Source organism: Panulirus ornatus, chromosome 6 (assembly GCF_036320965.1).
Source record: "Panulirus ornatus isolate Po-2019 chromosome 6, ASM3632096v1, whole genome shotgun sequence".
Taxonomy (NCBI): Eukaryota; Metazoa; Arthropoda; class Malacostraca; order Decapoda; family Palinuridae; genus Panulirus; species Panulirus ornatus.
Window position 1 is genome coordinate 25,337,756 of NC_092229.1, and position 10,000 is coordinate 25,347,755.

At 43.4% G+C, this 10,000-nt stretch overlaps 1 long non-coding RNA gene across 1 annotated transcript in view; it reads right to left on the bottom strand.

Moving 5' to 3' along the window:
* LOC139748943 (uncharacterized) overlaps nt 1-10,000 on the bottom strand; it is a 352,276-nt gene that overhangs the window by 93,839 nt on the left and 248,437 nt on the right. Inside the window, exon 3 of the long non-coding RNA XR_011712846.1 lies at nt 6,160-6,180. This is a non-coding gene — a long non-coding RNA (uncharacterized lncRNA). The remainder of the gene's footprint in view (nt 1-6,159; nt 6,181-10,000) is intronic.

Sequence of the window (10,000 nt, forward strand, 5' to 3'; positions counted from 1 at the left end):
AGAGGCATACGTTTGTTGAGTACTCCTGGGAAATTATATGGGAGGGTATTGATAGAGACGGCAAAGGCATGTACAGAACATCAGACTGGGGAAGAGCAGTGTGGTTTCAGAAGTGGTAGAGGATGTGTGGATCAGGTGTTTGCTTTGAAGAATGTATGCGAGAAATACTAAGAAAAATAGCTGGATTTTTATGTAGCGTTAGTGGATCTAGAGAAGGTATATGATAGGATTGATAGAAATGCTTTGTGGAAGGTTTTAAGAGTATATGGTGTGGGAAGTAAGTTGCTAGAAGCAGTGAAAAGTTTTTACCAAGGATGTAAGGCATGTGTACGAATAGTAAGAGTGGAAAGTGATTGGTTCCCAGTAATGTCGGTTTGCGGCAGGAATGCATGATGTATCTATGGTTGTTCAATTTGTTTGTGGATGGGTTGGTTAGGGAAGTGAATGCGACGAGTTTTGGAGAGGGAGCAAGAATGCAGTCTGTTCTGGATGAGAGGGCTTGGGAAGTGAGTCAGTTGTTGTTAGCTGATGATACAGCGCGGATGGCTGATTCGGGTGAGAAACTGCAAAAGTTGATGACTGAGTTGGGTAAAGTGTGTGAAAGAAGAAAGTTGAGAGTAAATGTGAATAAGAGCAAGGTTATTGGTTTCAGTAGGGTTGAGGGGCAAGTTAATTGAGAGGTAAGTTTAAATGGAAAAAAAATGGAGGAAGGGGAGTGTTTTAGATATCTAAATCTTGAAGTGGATTTGGCAGCGGATGGAACCATGGAAGCGGAAGTGAGTCACAGGTTTGGTGGGAGCGAAAGTTGGGAGCGGTGAAGAATGTGTGGAAGGCGAAAACATTATCTCAGAGAGCAAAAATGGGTATGTTTGAAAGAATAGTGTTTCCAACAATGTCATATGGTTGTGAAGCGTGAGCTATAGATAGGGTTGTGCGAAGGAGGGTGGATGTGTTTGAAATGAAATTTTTGAGGACAATATGTGGTGTGAGGTGGTTTGATCGAGTAAGTAATGAAAGGGTAAGAGAGATGTGTTGTAACAAAAGAGTGTGGTTGAGAGAGCAGAAGAGGGTGTATTGAAATTGTTTGGACACATGGAGAAAATGAGTGAGGAAAGATTGACAAAGAGGATATACGTGTCAAGAGGTGGAGGGGGACCAAATTGGAATTGGAAGGATGGAGTTAAAAAGATTTTGAGTGATCGGGGCCTGAACATATAGGAGGGTGAAGGGCGTGCAAGGAATAGAGTGAATTGGAGCGATGTGGTATACCGGGGTCAACGTGCTGTCAATGGATTGAACCAGGGCTTGTGAAGCGTCTGGGGTAAACCATGGAAAGTTTTGTGGGGCCTGGATGTGGAGAGGGAGCTGCGGTTTTGGTGCATTACACATGACAGCTAAAGACTGAGTGTGAACGAATGTGGCCTTTTAGTCTTTTCCTGGCGCTACCTCGCTGTTTCCTGTATGGTAAGATGACGACGAGAATAGCTGAATGCAGCATGTATGAGTGCGTATACATACATATATATATATATATATATATATATATATATATATATATATATATGTGTGTGTGTGTGTGTGTGTGTGTGTGTGTGTGTGTGTGTGTGTGTGTGTGTGTGTGTATGTATAGGCATGTATACGTTGAAATAATATGTATATGTGCGCGTATGGGCGTTTATGTATATATATGTGCATATGAGTGGTTGGGCCATTCTTCGTCTGTTTCCTTGCGCTACCTCGCTGACACGGGAAACAGCGATTAAGTATATTCTTTATCATAGCGTTTTCCGCATTAGCGAGATAACGCCAGTAACAGCCGAAGAAACGCCGCATCGCCTCGCATCCAGTCTCTAGCTATCACGTGTAATGCATCGAAACCACAGCTCCCTATCCACATCCAGGCCCCACAGACCTTTCCATGGTCTACCCCAGACGTTTCACAAGCCATGGTTCAGTTCACTGACAACACGTCAACCCAATTATAACACATACTTCCAATTCTCTCTATCCCTTGCACGCAATTCATCCTCCAGCATGTTCAGGCCCCCAACTGCTTAAAATCTTTTTCGCTCCATTCTCACATCTCCAATTTGGTCACCCCGCTCTCCTTGTTCCCACCACTTTTAAGGCATATATTCTCTTTGTCGCACCTTCCTCACCCATAGTTTCTACATGTCTACATCATTTCAAAACACCCGTTTCAGCTCTCTCTCTCAACCACACGCGTTATATTACCACACATCTCTCTTACCTTTTCATTATCTACTCGATCAAGCCACCTCACACCATGTATTGTCCTCAAACATCTCGATTTCCAACACATCCACCCTCCTCCGCATAACCTTATCTACAGCCAATGCCTCGCATCCATATGTTGGAACTACTATACCGTGAAACATGTCCATTTTTGACCTCCGAGATAACGCTCTCTATTTCCACACATTCTTCAGCGCTCCCAAATCCTTCGCCCCCTCACCCATCCTAGGAACCATTTCTGCTTCAAGGTTTCCCATTCGCTGCCACGCCCACTCCCAGGTATCTAAAACACTTCAATTCCTCAAATTTTATTCCATTCAAACTCACACCAAACCTAACCTGTCCCTCAACCCTGCTAAAACTAAAATCATTACTTTTATACACACTCTCAACTTCCTCTTTCACTCTCTTCCAAAATCAGTCACCGACTTCTGCAGTTTTTCACTCCAATCTGCCTCCAGTGCTGTATGATCAAAACCAACAATTAACTCCCTTCCCAGGCTCTCTTAATCCTTATTGATTGCATACTCGCCCCTCCCTCCAAGACTCACGTTTATCTCCTGACCATCCCGTCCATAAACAAATTAAACAAACATGGTGACATCACACACCCCTGCAGCAGACCAATTTTCACTTGGAACCATTCACTCTATTCTCTTCCTACTCGTAAAAATGCCTTATACCACGGCTAAAAATTTCCTATTGTCTCAAGCAGCTTTCCTCCCACATCGTATATTCTTAAGATTTTCCGCAAGTCATCTATATCAAATGTCATACGCCTTCTCAAGATCCATAAATGCCACATACACATCTATCCGTCTTTCTACGTATTTCCCACACGCACACTTTAATGTATACACCTGATCCACACATCCTCTACCACTTGTATAAAGGCATAGGATTAAAGGTGAGTGTTCAAACTACATAGGTATAAGTTTGTTGAGTATACCTGGTAAGTTGTACGGGAGGGTATTGACTGAGAGGGTGAAGGCATGTACAGAGCACAGATTTATCTATTCATTCACATATATCTCATCCTTGCCTCATATCTGCTGATCCCTCCCAGGTACAAGCGAGTTACACTTTCTCCTTTGCATTTGGGTGCTACGCTTCTCTCTCAAGTCACGAGTTACCTACTTAGCATACGTCCCCTTACGACTATGATTAAACTTCTACGCTGAAGACGGTAAACACCCACTCCTTAGGTGTCTTTGTACTCACTCTACAAACCACAACCGCATAATTTGAACTGTGGTCCCGATTGGAAGGCGTGGCGGGCGCCCTGCTGGGGTCACTATAGACAAGGGTTCTTGGGAAAGCAGGAAGGTAACTTTACATCATACATATATTCTCTGGTTGCTGTTTCCTTTCCCATCCCCGCCTTCCTTCGACTCTCTCACTCTGTGAACCACAAGTTATCACAACAAACAAAGCCAGCCACCATTTACATATCAATTACCACACAATATTCACAAATCGCGTATTAGAAACTCCGATAGTTTGGGGTAATGGATCCAACTTTTTATTGGTGTGGAGATCTGCGGTGTCTGCCCGGCCAAAGTTTGATTGGGCCAAGGGAGGGTCTGTCTCTCTCCTCCACGACTGAATGTGTGTGTGTGTGTGTGTGTGTGTGTGTGTGTGTGTGTGTGTGTGTGTGTGTGTGTGTATGTGTGTGTGTGTGAGCGTCAGTGTGTTACTAGTAACGGAGTTTTATACTCGTGTTTCCCAGTCTCTTAACATATTGTGGTGTGTGTGTGTGTGTGTGTGTGTGTGTGTGTGTGTGTGTGTGTGTGTATATATATATATATATATATATATATATATATATATATATATATATATATATATATATATATATATATATATATTCCCTGAAGATAGGGGAAAAATGATACTTCCCACGTATTTCCTTAGTGTCGTAGAAGGTGACTAAAAGCGGAGGGAGTGGGGGGCAGGAAATCCTCCCCTCTCGTCTTTAATTTTCCAGAAAAAGGAGCAGAGAAGGGGGCCAGGTGAGAATAATCCCGCTAAGGCTCAGCTCTCTGTTCTTAACGTTACCTCGCTATCGCCGGAAATCGAGAATATATATATATATATATATATATATATATATATATATATATATATATATATATATATATATATATATATATATATATATATATATATTCACTGACCTGGTCTTACATAAAATCACACTCTTAAGAGATACGAGGACAATCTCGTACCAGGTCACAGTCGTCCTATGTGGGACTCAACCCAGGTCACATTCGTCCCAGGTCACACAAGTCGCCACACTCGTACCGCGTGGCAGTTGTACACTCGTCCTATCTAATACCCACTTCAGGTCACACTCACACTTGCTAATGGTCGTCCCAGATCCCTCCCCCGGTCCTCCTCTCTCTGGGATTTGGGTGAGTCTTTTCTTGTGGCCCTCGAGGTCTTCAAAGCATCTGACAGTTTGCGTCACAAGTCTTTGCTTTCTAAACATCCTTCCATTGGCCTTTGTGCTTCTCTCAGTCCCCAGATGCATCGTGTCCTCTCTAGATGATCCAATGCAGTTGCCGTTGATGGAGCGGTTTCCTCCTCTTATTTCATCAATAGCGGCGGCCCCCAAGGCTCTACACTATTGCCTCCACTCTTTCTATCTCCTAACCCAATCAACTCCTACACGACGATTCCACTTTACGTACTTCAACTCACTCGTCCTTCCTCACTCAATTACTCGTTCCCTTTCTCGCGGTAAACATATCCCCTCTACATTCAGACCAGTGCAACATCTCACAATGAGGAAGCAACAGTCTGGTTAAATTCATGAGTTAAAACGTAATATATATATATATATATATATATATATATATATATATATATATATATATATATATATATATATATATATATATATATATATATATATATAATCTTTCTACATCTCACTCGTTCCTCGTGTTCAAATCTAAAACACCACAGCACTGCAATATAACATACATGTTATTTACAAACATTTCCTCCACTCTCCCCTGGAACCATCAGATAATCTTACAAAGGCCGCTTCCCACAGCCGGGGATGATATACCGGCCCCGTAATCATTCCTCTTCCAAGCAGCTGTTTCATACATACTGAGGTTTTATTCGCCCCAGTACAGAGCACTGCTCACATATCCTGGGTCGTTCTTCTACTGCCTCTCAGGAGTATTAAGCCAGGGTGGAATCAAAACCCTTCCTTCTCAATTAATTCCCTAGGCAATACTTCTCTCCTTTCTGTCCACCGCGATGTTACTTTCCTTTCTGTTCTGCAGGTATCATTTCGGCCACTGTTCTTGTAAGCTGCCTGCGTTGTGTCCTTGCCATCAAGGCTCGGATCCATGGTACACACTAGCTGCTGTTTCCTTTAGTATGAATGTAGAGACCTGTCACACGAGGACGGACTGTGATGATACCTCTTTCTTTTCTCTACCAGCGATGCTGTAGATCTCTCTTCCTATAGCTTTTCTATCTTTAAAAATAGTTCAGATTTATTTCTTTACTCTTTTTCACACTATTTACATTTTACTCAAGATGGCTTTGACTGAGGTATGTTTTGCCCGTGCCATGTAGTCCACTATACAAAAAAAACTTATACTAGGTCACACTTGCATAAGGTCATATTCGTCATAGGTCACACGCACACCATACGACACTCGTTTCAGATCACGCTCATTGAAGGTCACACTCGTCGCAGGACATATTTACATACGTTCCAGGTTAACACATGAGGTTATATCTATCTTAAGTCATACTCATCCCGAGTCATACTCACCGGTTCACAATGATGCCAGAGGAACAATGACATTAGGTCAAAATCATCCTAAGCCACACTCACCCTGGGTCATAGGCCAGCATAAAGCCGCGTTCTCAACTTACCTTGTTTCCGCTCAGGCAGATCTGTGGGAACAGAAGATAAAACATTATTCCTATGCTCGGTGATCATGAACAGCAGACAATCAACATCATATATGAGCCAGTCATGCATATATCTCATGATGAAGTCAGCTTTCCTTTCATGACAACAAAACGAAAAGAAATTTACACTTGAATATTGAAATAACTAGCATATATATATATATATATATATATATATATATATATATATATATATATATATATATATATATATATATATATATATATATATATATACTTTGTAATACAAAAATATGAATTGTTTTATCTTAAGAACTTAAAATTGCTCTATAATAATCATAAATTTTCGTACATAAATGCAAAGCCGTGCTGCCATCTTCACAAGAATTCGTTTTCATAATCAAGAAGAGTTTAATCATTTCGACCCGGGAGAATTTACATCCATTATTCTACGTCTAGTTCATCGCAATACTCTTACTATTCATCATCATCTTACTTCCTCCCCACAGGCAAGACAGTGTTACGTACAGTGAGGCAGTCCTTCCTCCCCTGCTCCAAGTGTTGGACCACACGAGTTATCGACAAATCCCTCGCATTCAACTTGGCCACAAAAAGATAATACATCATTGGGAGAAACTAATATAAAGTTTAGACTGCTGGAGGGTTGCCGCATCACAGTTGGCAAACTTCCTCCTCCGCCACCCGGCCCTCCCTCCCCACCTGCTCTTCCCTTCTAGACGAATAATTTCAATTGATCCACTCTAATGTCTTCTTCCGTGGGCTCCCGACGCTCCTCAAGTTTTCCATTACAAGCAGATATGAACACCGCAAGAATTCCACCAGCATCACCGCCGATGGAAGACGATACAAATGAAGGGAGGGGGGGTGGTGGGTGGTGAGGTGGTGCAGTTGTGCCGGTGTGACGGTGGCGTCTGAGTCAGTTTGTCATGTCGGGCGGGCCAAGTGCTGGAGGCGGAGCACCCAAGGACTACACTTGTGGGAAAGTTGGGCACACGGCAGCCATCTGGGCCGCCGGCAGTGTGGACGTGGTTCCTCACTACCCCCCTGCTGCTCCTGTGGGCTACAGTGTCCGTCCAGCAACGCTACCTTTGTTGATGCAGACCTGCAACTCCGGGTTTACACGATTCAGGGAAACAATGATTTCTTTATCATGAACAGTTACAATCCTGGCTCACATACCTGGAGGAAAATGTCCGACAAACGGGTTCTCATGCTGCCGGTAAGGGCCCAGCTCTAATGGCTTCTGCTTAATTCCAGAGTAACTGGCATAATAACCTGGATTTGTACTAGAATTACATACATGGTTCCAGGATTTGCTGGGACGAAGGGGAGGGTTGGGGTAGGCTTAGGACATGAGGAAGGTAGGGAAGGTTCAGGACATGGTGAGGTTACAAGAGGCTCAGGCCATGGGGAAGGAAGGAAGAGCTCGGGACATGGTAATAGTAGGAAAAGCTTAGGACGCGGAGAGGGTAGAGAAGGCTTGGGACATGGCGAGAGTAGAGGAGGCTCAAGACATGGGGAGGTAGGGGAGGCTCAGGATACGGGAGGGCAGGAAACGCTCAGGACAAGGGAAACAGGGGATGCTCAGGACAAGGGAGGGGCATGGGATTCTCAGGACACGGGGACGGCAGGGGATGCTTAGAGCAGGGAGGGGCAGAGGATTCTTAGGGTAGAGGGGAGGTTAGTGATGTAGAAACCCTGAGGGTTGAGTGGGTGGTGAACTATTGCCCTTCCTCGGGAGGTTCAGCAGACGAGATGTGCCCTACCGTCCATCACTCACACCTGCAGCAACTTCACGCGCCCTGCCCCCCAGATGCCGCAAAAAGCGGCGGAGACGGAGGGCGAGAACCATACTGACAACCTTACGAGCCTCAGTAGTACAGCAGTTAGCTCTGCAACCCATGAATCTCATGGACCCACCACCAGGGTTCGAATCCTAGCAGGGGTAGCAGGCTCACAGCCAACCCAACGCGTTGTGAATGGTCGCTAGATGAGTACCGGGCCGTGAGTTGGGGTATAAGTACACTACTACACATTGAGAGAAGGGGTCATATCCCCATCGCTAGGATACGGGGTAGTACGAGTGGTAGTTCCCTCCCCGTGACACTGAGGTTAACAGACGACCTGGCCAGAAAAAATTAAGGTCTTGACCTGACGTGATGTAGGCTGCCTCCCTTGTTAATTACTATCAAATTATCATCCCTATTACAGACCATTTTAATAAAAGAGGACTGTCGATCTGACCAATTGTCTTTGCGAGCTGATAACATTCAACAACTCGTCTCTTGACGTAATCATTAGAGATGAAAACAACGTGACAGTTATCTCTAAGTTATTAACACGATTACAATCCCTAACATGACAGACTACAGCACTCTTCTCGTTACCAGGGCTAACATATCGCCAGTCCTTACAAATTCTTCCTGTCAAAGTCACTCCCTGTTTCATCAATACTATGTACACTGTCTGGATATCCCACACAGTGTAATACCTATACACATTAGTCTTGCATCTCCTCAAGTAGGTTCCTATTAACAAATCTTCAAGAATTTCTATGCAACATATACATTTCTCGGGGGGGGGGGGATACAAATCTAATCTAGTCCTTTGAGAATTTCGTTACAAGAAAGAAAATTCTTTCTTGTAATCATTACTGTCGCTTGGTCTGCCTGAATTAGACATTATTCTAAACGTCAGATGACGATTGTGGATATTACGGACCTTGACCAATATGGCATAATTACCTTTTCAACTGCTTCATCCATATATTAAGGGTGAAAGATCCTGCACCGCCTTCAAAACATTGAAGGCACAGCTCATTACTTTCCTCGCATACCTCCCCAACCCAAACACGCTTCATCTGCCATCCGATCACCAAACATTCAATAATCCGTCAAAATACTCACTCCATCTCCTCATCATGCTTGTTACCACTTCCCAATCTGCCTCCTTCATCGACGGTCCCATTTGTTATCTTACTTTTTCTCACACTGTTCACCTCCTTCCAAGACACCCCCCTGAAGTTTACTGATACTCGCTCACCCCAAGACTCAACTGCCCTCTCCTTCAACCCTGGTACCTTCCTCTTGTACATATCCTAAGTATTTGCACTCCTTCCCTTAAGGACCGCCTATACACCTCTCTTTTTCACGAGCAACTTTACTTCGCCACCCCGACAACCTTTCTCACCTGCCCACACGCCACAAACTCCACAATATATACATATATATATATATATATATATATATATATATATATATATATATATATATATATATATATATATATATATATGCATACATGACTGTGTATGTGTATACATGTGTGTGGGTAAGTGTACGTATACCTCGGTAAATCACAATGGACAACCATCACGAGCCGTGAGTGAGCCTCCCCACCGCACAACTAGGTGGGTGTCGTTGTTTGAACATTTCCCCACCAACTGTGGACCTGAGGTGGATGAGGGGTGAGGGCTCAGCTGGGGCTGGATGAGGTCTGGGGTAGCCCCGGCCGACAACCAACACAAGTTTAGATGATATATTCCAACTTGTTGCCGCAAGTTGGCAAAGTCCCAGCCGTCCAGAGATGCTCCAGAGAAAGGAGGCTGTAACTCAGCTCCGGATACACTTCCAATTGGAATCTATCCTCAAGAGGAAGGAGAAAAAAATTTAAACTTTAGGCTGATAGTTTATATATATATATATATATATATATATATATATATATATATATATATATATATATATATATATATATATATAGACACAATTACCCTAGGACCATTTTCTATTACCGAGTTATCAAAAGAATACCACAGTCC